This window comes from Peromyscus californicus, unplaced genomic scaffold (assembly GCF_007827085.1).
Source record: "Peromyscus californicus insignis strain IS unplaced genomic scaffold, ASM782708v3 Scaffold_21__1_contigs__length_65335640, whole genome shotgun sequence".
Classification (NCBI taxonomy): domain Eukaryota; kingdom Metazoa; phylum Chordata; class Mammalia; order Rodentia; family Cricetidae; genus Peromyscus; species Peromyscus californicus.
The window spans coordinates 20,833,418-20,843,653 of NW_026294514.1; positions in this window are offsets into that span (position 1 = coordinate 20,833,418).

The following is a 10,236-nucleotide window of genomic DNA, read 5'->3' on the forward strand; positions in this document are numbered from 1 at the left end:
ATAGGGGCTTTAATTAAAGAGAGGAGAGTGTCTCAATCAGTGTTCTAGTGCTGTAGAGAGTCACCATGACCACAGCAACTCACATACATAAAAGCATTTGACTGGGGCTTGCTTACAGTTTCAGAGGTTTCATTCATTACCATCATGATGGGAAGCCTTCTGGCACACAGGCAGACATAGTGATAGAGAAATAACTGAGACTTCTACATCCAGATCTGCAGGTAGCTGGAAGAGAGGGAGACTTGGGCTTGGCGTGGGCTTTTGAAATCTCAAAACTCACCCTCAGTGACATGCTTCCAACAACAAGGCCACACCTCCTATTTCAAACAGTACCATTCTCTGATGACCAAGCAGTTAAGTCTAAGAGCCTATGTGGGCCATTCCTATGCCACCATAGAGAGGAATGGGAACCAAAGAAAGGGAGATGAAAGTAAAACAACAGTAAATTTGTCTGAAAAAGTCATGTCTTCATATTACGATCACCTATCTATCTATCTATCTATCTATCTATCTATCTATCCATCTATCTATCATCTATCTATCTGTCCACCTATCTATCCATCATCTATCAGTCTATCACCTATCTATTCATCCATCCATCCATCCATCCATCCATCCATCTATCATCTATGTATGTATGTATGTATGTATGTATGTATGTATGTATGTATGTATCTATCTGTCTGTCTATCAGTCATCTGTCCATCTAAATACATATAAATCTGTGTTTACATGTATAGTTTAGATAGAATTTTCCCATCTGGACTGACAGTGTTCTTCTTGAGAATCATATACTACCTAACAGAAATTCCAACATCAGGCATGAGAAGTCCTCTTTAAAGTTTTTGTGCAGGACTGTCCAAGAGACTCCCAAAATATTTTAGGATATTGTTGTTGCCTTCTACCTGAGGTACAAGGTAAGTCCACATTGCTGACTTTGGACATCCAACCCAAAAGACATGAAGTGTATCTGATCTGACAGCTTCCTCTCTGAGGACTAGCTTTCATGATACCAGAAGGAACCATGCAAGCTTCCAAGGGAGGGAAGCAAACAGTAGTCCTACCCGGCTATGGCACTTATGAAACACTACAACAACCATCATGGCACAATTGCTCTAATGGTGAAATAGTGGCATGTATATCTTGGTGGTAACTAACAGCTCTCCAACACAGAAAATAAAACCTGTAGAGCACTGAGTTGACTATAAAAATAGCAAAACATAAATTCTACTTATCTTTTTATTAGATTTATCAAAGCATCTATCCTGACAATGTGACAGGAAAAGATAGGTCTGCATATTTGCAATGTAATTCTTTTCTGTGTGTGTTTTTTTGAGACAGGATTTCTTTTCATTGCCCTAGCTGTCCTGGAACTCATTCTGTAGACCAGGCTGTCCTCAAACTCATAGATACACCTGTCTTCTGAGTGCTGGGATTAAAGGCGTAGGCCACCACTGCTGGGCTATATTTTTGTTTATTTTTTATTTTTGTAGAGGAAAGAATTTATTTGGCTTGTACTTCCACATACACGGCACATCCTAGTCCATCACTGAAGGAAGTCAGGACAGAAACCCAAGCAGGGCAGGATCCTGAAGGTAAGAGCTGATGCAGAGGCCATGGAGGGGTGCAGCTTAATAGCCTACTCATCATGGCTTGCTCAGCCTGCTTTCTTAAACCACCAAGACCACCAGCCCATGGATAGCACTCCCCACATTGGCCTGAGCCCTCCCCCATCAATCACTAATTAAGAAATTTCCTACAGTCAATCTTTGCTTTTTTCTTATAAAAAATGAAACTTGAACATTTATTTTAAAATGTAGATTGTCAGGAGATTCTCCATGTATACCCCTTTCTGATTGGCAGTTAAAGATTTATGAAACTTTATTAAAGAGACTGAAAGAAAAGCCACTCAAAGGAATTATTAGACCAGATTATGTGACTGGATCAATCTTTCAAGCCATTCAGACAAGAGTTGGAACAGGGGTATGGATCTGGGGGAGAAGGGAGGTAGGGGAAGATTGAGAGGAGGGGAGGGAGGGGAAATGACAGTCGGGATGTAATATATGAAAGAATAACAAGATAATATTAAAAATACATAACAGAAATATAATGTTAATGTCTGATATTAGTCTGTACCTGGATTTTTAGTCCCAGTAAGACAAGAGATGTGAATAAAAAAAGATAACATTATAATTCTTATTTATCTACTCTCCACTATTGTTCTAGCCATAGTATTAGCTAAATATCAGCAGGTACACACGCGCGCCGCGCACACACACCACACACACACACACACACACACAGAGATAGAGGAGAGAGAGAGAGAGAGAGAGAGAGAGAGAGAGAGAGAGAGAGAGAGAGAGGAAGAGGATAATAAGAACAGAGAAGACAATGAGTGAGGAAAACACTGTGAAGAGATAAAGAAATCAAGAGATGTTGCATATGCTGGAACCACCATCAGGACATAGAAGTTTGGAGACCTGTTTTCAGTACATGATAGAAATGTGAAAAAGTTCTACCATGTCCAAAAACACAGAAAATGAAGTACTTACGGATAAATCCGTCAAAATATGAAAAGCATTTATGGTGAAAGTTCCAAACAATAACAAGAACAGCTGAATAAGGAAGGGACAGTGGGGGAGCTTGGCTCTGATCCTTTATCTGAAGACTTGGTAAGATGTCAGTTCTTCCCAAACAGCTGTATAGAGTCAGCTCAATACCTATCCAAACACAAGCATACTAACTGTATAGACATTGACAATTTTATCCTGAAATTTAAATACAAGTGAAGAGAATCTAAATTTGTCAAATAAACAGGCCAGGGAAGCAGAGATAGTTAAATATCTTGGGTTTTATGGCTAGCTAGTCTAATGTATTTGGAGAGTTTCAGACCAATGAGAGACCCTGTCTCCAAAGAACGTGGAAAGTCCCAGAGAAAGAATATCCAAGGTTGCCCACTGATAGCAATGCAAAACTTGATACACACACACACAACACACACACACACACACACACACACACACACACACACACATACAAAACTAGCTATTATTTCTTTCCACTTATATGACTTTTAGAAAAAAGCAAAATACCTAGGATCAAACATCCAGTGGATGTTAGAAATAGAGATATCAGGAATGGAGCTAACAACTGGAATTTTGAGATGATTATATATATATGTATATGTTATATGTGTGATATAATGTATATATGTATATATAATGATCAATATGTATACACTACAGAAATATGCTCAAGATCATTAAGCTCTTTATTTAAAAGTAATAAATGTTCTTCTATATAAATTGGATCTCAGCAGTCCTAAGACCATAGACAGAATTACAATCTCTGTCTTGTACATGAGAACTATTTTTAGTTGACTAAAACCATATCACGTCCCTGTCATGCTTCATCTAGGGTTATATGAGTGTTCTAATGAAACTGGCCTGTCTATTGTTCTCCATACTGGAAATCTGTGAAATTCATTTCTTTATTGTGCTCACTAAATGAGCATTTCAGTAAATTGTCACATTTCAATACATTGACATTTCTTTTGAGGACAATTTCTCCTAAGGCTCCTGAGCCTATTCCTGCTCTCCGTGCATTTTTTTTTCCTGCTTTATTCTGTTTCTAGACATCATTGAATTTTTCTCTTTGCTATCAAAATTGTTTTTATAGCATGTCTGAGCCTCTACCTGTCATCATTCCAATCACATACTTTTGTCAGGTTAATATTCTCAGGCAAGCGCTATAGGTATGAGCCTGGTTATGGTATTTATTAGATATGTATCTCAAGAAATTCAATCTCTATTAGATTTCTCTATCACAAAATTCATTCATCCACTTAGTGAATAAATTTTTATTAAACATTCATTGATTGGCAGTGGATCTAGGTCCTTCAGTGATGGGACCAGATCTCTGTTTTTGCAGAGGTTAGTTTCTAGTGATGAGAGGCAAAGATGAAACAAGTATAAAATAAGACCAATAATTTTAGACGCTTGTTAAGTTCTCTGGAGAAACTATATTGGGATATGATGATATAAAATGCTTAGGTAGTTTGAGTAAAGAGAATTTGTTTAATTAGTTTAGATTTAGTAAGTAGTCAAAAAGCTCTCCTGATATTTTCAGTGGGATCCATTAAAAGAATATGCTTGTCGTATTACAGTCGTGAGCAGAGGTGGGAGGACTCATTCTAGGAGGGATATAGTAAATACAAATGTCTTGAGGTGACAAAGAGTTTGAGAGGAAGAAAGAAGGCCAATTTGGCTAGTGTGGTAGGTCAATGAAACCAGAGAGGGAGAGGATGGAAATGAGCTCAGGGAGCTAGCCTCAGCTTGCCCAAGACCTGGAACATGAAGCGCTGCTGTTTGACGGTTAAATGCGACAGAAAACAAATGGAGAAATTTAAACTGTGTGCTTAACTGATGTGTTTTATGTATATTAAAAGCAACCCTCATACAAAGGAATCTATTAAGATAATTAAAAGAAGACAAAAATATTATCAATCACAGAAAATATAAAATAAGTATACATAAGGATAGAATGGTAGTGGTAGACATGTTGAAAATTGCATACATTTGAATACTTTTTTTTTTTTTTTTTTTGGTTTTTCGAGACAGGGTTTCTCTGTGTAGCTTTGCGCCTTTCCTGGAACTCACTTGGTAGCCCAGGCTGGCCTCACACTCACAGAGATCCGCCTGGCTCTGCCTCCCGAGTGCTTCGATTAAAGGCATGCGCCACCACCGCCCGGCTTGAACACTTTTTAATGTTGATCTTTCAGGATTTGCTGTTGTATAAAGGCAAGTAAAGGGAAGAAAACTGTGTTTTATGTTAAAATATTGGCCTCAGCAGCTGGGGGTGATGTGATATACTTCAATTAATTGACAAAGAATCAAAGTAAGTCACTTTTGTGAGGGGATTCTAGAATTTGGCTTTGAACACATGAACCATGAGGCACCTACAAAATATTCACCTGGATTCCTGAGCATAAATATGACAAAAGGCAACATTTGATAGCACATTCTTGGGCTCAGGGCAGTAGTTAAGACCCCTGACATAAATCAGGAGCCATCATTGTTTCCTTCTGCTTTATTTGTCCTTTCCTCTGGTTTTTTAGAGCGTTCTTCCCATTTTTTGTTTGTCTTTTCCTCTACACAAGCCTCTTCTTTCTTCATGATGTCATTCATAAGGCTGTTTTCTTCTGCTTCCAATTTTTTGATGTTCAGGTCTAGATGTTGGAGGAGGACTAGGTTCTGGTGATGCTGTATTGCTCTTCATTTTGTTGTATGTACTTCTGCCTTGACATCTGCCCATCTCCTTGTGGTTCGTTCTTGGTTTTATCAGCGCACTTGGTCCAGACAGAGCTGACAGATTCAGGAAGTCTCTCTCTCTTGTCCAGATGAGAGATCTCTTGTCCAGATGGGAAGTCCGGGGCAGGATGGTCGCTCTTGTCCAGAAGGGAAGTCCGGGGCAGGATCTTCAGGATGGAGAGGCGTGTCCTGGCTGCTCCGGGCTGCAGTCCCACCTTCTGGCCTCGTGTGTTGGGATCTATGGGCTCGCATGGCCCCCGCTCCACCTGCAGCTGCAGCCACTGCTTTAGGAGCCATCATAAAGTGTATAGAATATTAAAATCCATAGTCACTGAAGATACTACATGGTCACAGAGCATAGAGTAGGCACAGAACTGAGCCCTTGGGCATTCAAAATAAAGATTCTGACCAGGGAAAGGGCTGAGAAAGTTGAAAGCTAGCAACGCACAAGCTGAAATGAGAGTTTGACAAAGGAAAGAACAATCGAATATGGTCACTGTTGTAAGTGCGACAATGTATGTGTTAGGAGATCGTGGTACACACTGTTTGGAGAGCAGGATGAAGTAGGAACAGAATTTATAAAGTTGTAATTGAATATATCATTGTACCATGGATGAAGAAAACTTCCTGAGAACCATATCACATAGAAAAAACATTTCCTAAAATCCTAGAGAATTAACTTTTGACTGATAGTATCTTTTTGAATAGGTTTAAACAATGATAAGTAGCAGATTTAGGAGGCAGTTTTGACAAGTTAGATTGGGGCTTCTCCATCTGAATGAAAGGAATAACAAGAACTTCCCCTTAAAAAAATGGGTCAGGATAGGAAAAGGTAATAGCTAGCATTGTTGGTATGACTGATAAACAAAAACCCAGGGGGGTTGATGTAGCAAGGCACAAAGCATGCTACTATTGTCAAAAGACAAAATTACAGCAAATAATCCAGATCTAGTTGGCTCTCATTTGCAATTCATGAACCCAGCAAGCCCATTCTACAGCACAGGATGTGAGTTCCCAGGGAACAACTGCAGTCAGGTGAGAACACAAAAGCAGAACAGCAGCAAAGTCTGATAAGTTAACATAGGATGCTTTGTAAGGAAAGCCTATTTTACTAGGTGTATCTGCTTCCTCGGGGTGGCAGTTTGACATATTCTATGGCATTCAGCATCAGGGATATTGGATATCATTTGGATTTGGTCTGGTCTTTTAGAGTTTAGAACAGAATCTCAGGTCACAATAATGGTCTTTCATGAAAAACTCTTTTTAATACTATAAATTTTTTGAGTTATTTGAGAAATTAAGACAGTACCATACATAAAATTATATATAGCCTCTTTTTCTTCTTAGTGGAGATAGGGAAATAGAGAAAAAGGCATCTGGGATTCTAAAATGTTGAGAGTGTGTTCAGAAGTGCTCTAAATTGATAAAGACATTCCTTGTCTAGGGAAGTGATTCATCTAGTTCAAAATTTCTAATTCATGAAACTCTTGAGCGAGGTTAAAATTTGCTGTTGTGTAAAAAGCTATAATGAAGAAAATTTACCTAAATCTCTGTTTTTCTTTATTTGCTCTGTGCTAACTTTGTAGTGACATTTATGTAATCCTAACGTATATGCAAATTTATGTTAATGATATAACTGATGCTTAGAATCTAAATTGACAATGGGGTAAAAACAATGTATCCTGAGGAAAGTTTTATTAATGTTGGCCTTTCAGAAAGGAATCTTGAAATATCAATGGAATTACTCATAGATCCAGGGTATTCAGTTCATGTGAATTGAGTCTGTGGGGATTTTGTTTTATATCCATTTGGCATCCATCACTGAGCTTATAATAGATATGAACAAAGAGGTTTCTCAAAAAATAAACTTTTAAAAGTTAATAGACTTACTTTCCATTCCTGCCATTCAAAACTCTCTACTCTTTTCCCCTTAAGTGGTGAGAGAAGAATATAATTTAGTTTGACTTTGCCTTTCATCAATGGTAGGCTAGCTTTTACATTCTAACACTCTGTTCGTAGAACCGACTTTAATTCCTGGACAAAACTTTGAACTTTCAGAATATTTATTCCATAGAAACTGAGGCTAATATTTTTTGTGTCATTGGTATGAGATGCGTAGACATTTCCATTTCAGGATTAATAAACATAAAGCCAAGATATAGAACCTGAGCTGCCAGGATGAAGTGCTAATGGAAGGTTCTGCTCAAGAACAGGGTGGAGGGAAAGGGGTCTTGGGAAGCAATGTAGGGAAAGGACATGAAACACAGCATTGATGAAGCCATAGAAACAAATTTGCTCCAAATCAAAGGAAGACATAGACCCTCCTCTTGGGTTCTTGGAGTGGTCCAGGCTCTGAAAGTTTTAGCAGTCATCAGGAAGTTTTTTTTTTTTTTTTTTTTTTTTTTAAGAAAATATCTTCTCTGGGTTTTAAGGAATACTTATTTTATGTAACATACAGATAAAAGGCCAGTTCATTTTGGGGGGACATGGTGATACTTCCCTGGGCCTCGTAGGTTTTGTCCCTGTGTTAGGAGTAGAAGAATAAAGGATTAAAAGACAGTCACAATCCATATATTTTTGACAAGGGAGAGACTTGATTATGACTTCTATAGGTAATTTAACATAAACAGAAAGTCCTACATTCTAGTAGTCAATTGTCCCTGCATGTGTCCCTGTGTGTGTGTGTGTGTGTGTGTGTGTGTGTGTGTGTGTGTGTGTGTGTGTGTCTGTGTGTCTGTGTGTACATATTGTGTGTGATGTATAATTCATTTTAGGTCTAGTTTCTTGGAAAGTAGGTGGAGTTTTTAAGAAGATATTGATTTATTACACCCTGGATATTAGAATAGATTATTCTACATTAATTGAATCCCTAAGCAAATAGTAGATTTTGTTCCTGATTTGTATGTTTTTCTTCTCAATACATTTCTAATGCACATACATTTTTATGCCCACACATCCTAGCTGCTGTCTTATTTGGTTTGCTTCATTGTGCATTTCATTGTAGCAGATGCAATGTTATATGCAATGGTGGTATGATCTAATCATCTTACCAGCCTCCACAGTTGCACTGTTGTGTGTGCTAAGCACGGTGAACACATGCCTACATTTATTGCTATGTACAAGGCTTTCTTTTGCTGTATTTTTTTAATCAAAAATGCTTGCATATAGATTGTCTATTGTGACAACATCATAAGAACACAATATGGATTTCCTGATCCTGAACTTACTGCAGCTGTAGTTACCTGTACAAAACCTACACAAAATCAGGCCAGACAAAACCCTGGTAGAGATGGAGTAGATGATCTTCAGGCTCACCACCTACTGAGAAGAAAGTGGCTATGACTGGGTTGAGGGAGGGAAGAACACTCTTTACTGAGGATATGGCTACAGGTACACTTCTCAAGTTCCAGGGAGACTCTAAATCCATAAAATTATGGACTCACAGGACTTAGTGGGTTGTCAAAAAAATACATGAAGTAGGGAATGGCAATTATAGGAGATGTATTAGGGGAGCTGGGGGAAAATTAGGGGTAGATATTGATTATATTTCATTGTGTACATATATGACATTCTCAATTTAAAAAAACTAAATTGATATTTCTACAATTGTGACTGGAAAAGTAGATTTTTAATTACATACTTTGTATAAAATATTTCCAAGGACCAACTAGGGATTAATATTGCATTATAGGGTTATATAGTTTTGAAACACATTGATAGGTTACACAAACTAAAGTAAAAATACATGCAAAAATAGGCAAAAAAAAGACAGAAAGACAGAAAGACAAAAGCAGCTCTGGCTTCTAGAAAAGCAAATATTGAAGCAATTCCTACAAAAAGCAATTGCATATTTTAAGCAAAATCAATATAAAAGGCAATCACATGTATAGGTACATGCACACAGAGAGCTACATGTAAGTGTTCGAGAGTGACCAAGAGCAGGAAAGACACTGGAAGAAATCCATTTCTTGAAAGAATGAATGTTGAGTGTAAGTTGCTGTGGAGGGATGTCCTGTGATTAGAGCTCATACAGAGAGCTGCTGCTCTATCACCTGAGGAGTCTATGCTGGATCACAGAGTTGAAAAGCAGTTGGCAATTGAGAGAAGCTACACCAGACACGAGAGAGCAGTACAACCAGGAGCTCTCACGTCTGCATCTACCACATGAAGCCTTCCTTTGGCAGGCCTCTGCAGTGTGCATGGATGGGACATGCTCTAGGTAGTGTGGTGGAACAATGATTCAGTGAAAAGTCCTGCGGAGAAATTCTGCAGCTGATCTCTGTAGGGAAAGAGCAATTGGCATTGGTCATATCAAATTAGAGAGACTCTGAGACTAAGCTAAAAATTAAAACAGATCATTCATTCCAAAGCCTAAAAGCAGGTTTTGGCAAGGTCAAGAATATTATTGGCTGGCAGAACAAAACCTCAAGAAATTGTTAGAGAAAGATGGAAGAAACCAGACTTTAGTATACCAAAATAAGAAAATATGATCCAGGAGAAAAATGCATTAATAAAACAGAACAAGTTATCTTTATATTGGAATTATCAGTCAAGGGAAATAAAATTACCATGATAAATGTAAAATCAAATATACAGTGGAAGGTATTTTGAGAGATGGACAGTTGAGGTTGAAGGGATGGCTCAGTGACTGAGTGTTTGCTGTGCCCTTCAGCACCCAAGTAAACTCTGAGTGTGGGAGACCACTTCTGAAACTCCAGCACTAAAGATAGAAATGGGAGGATAATGGGGACTTTCAAGGCCATCTTGCCTAGTGAAAAAGACAAACTGCAGGTTCATTGAAGAGACACTGCCTTGGATAACAAGGCAAGGAGCAAGAGAGGAAGACAACCAGTATCAACCTCCGACCTCCACATGCAAACCCATATATTTATACATGCATACATATATCACATATGCACCAGAAAAG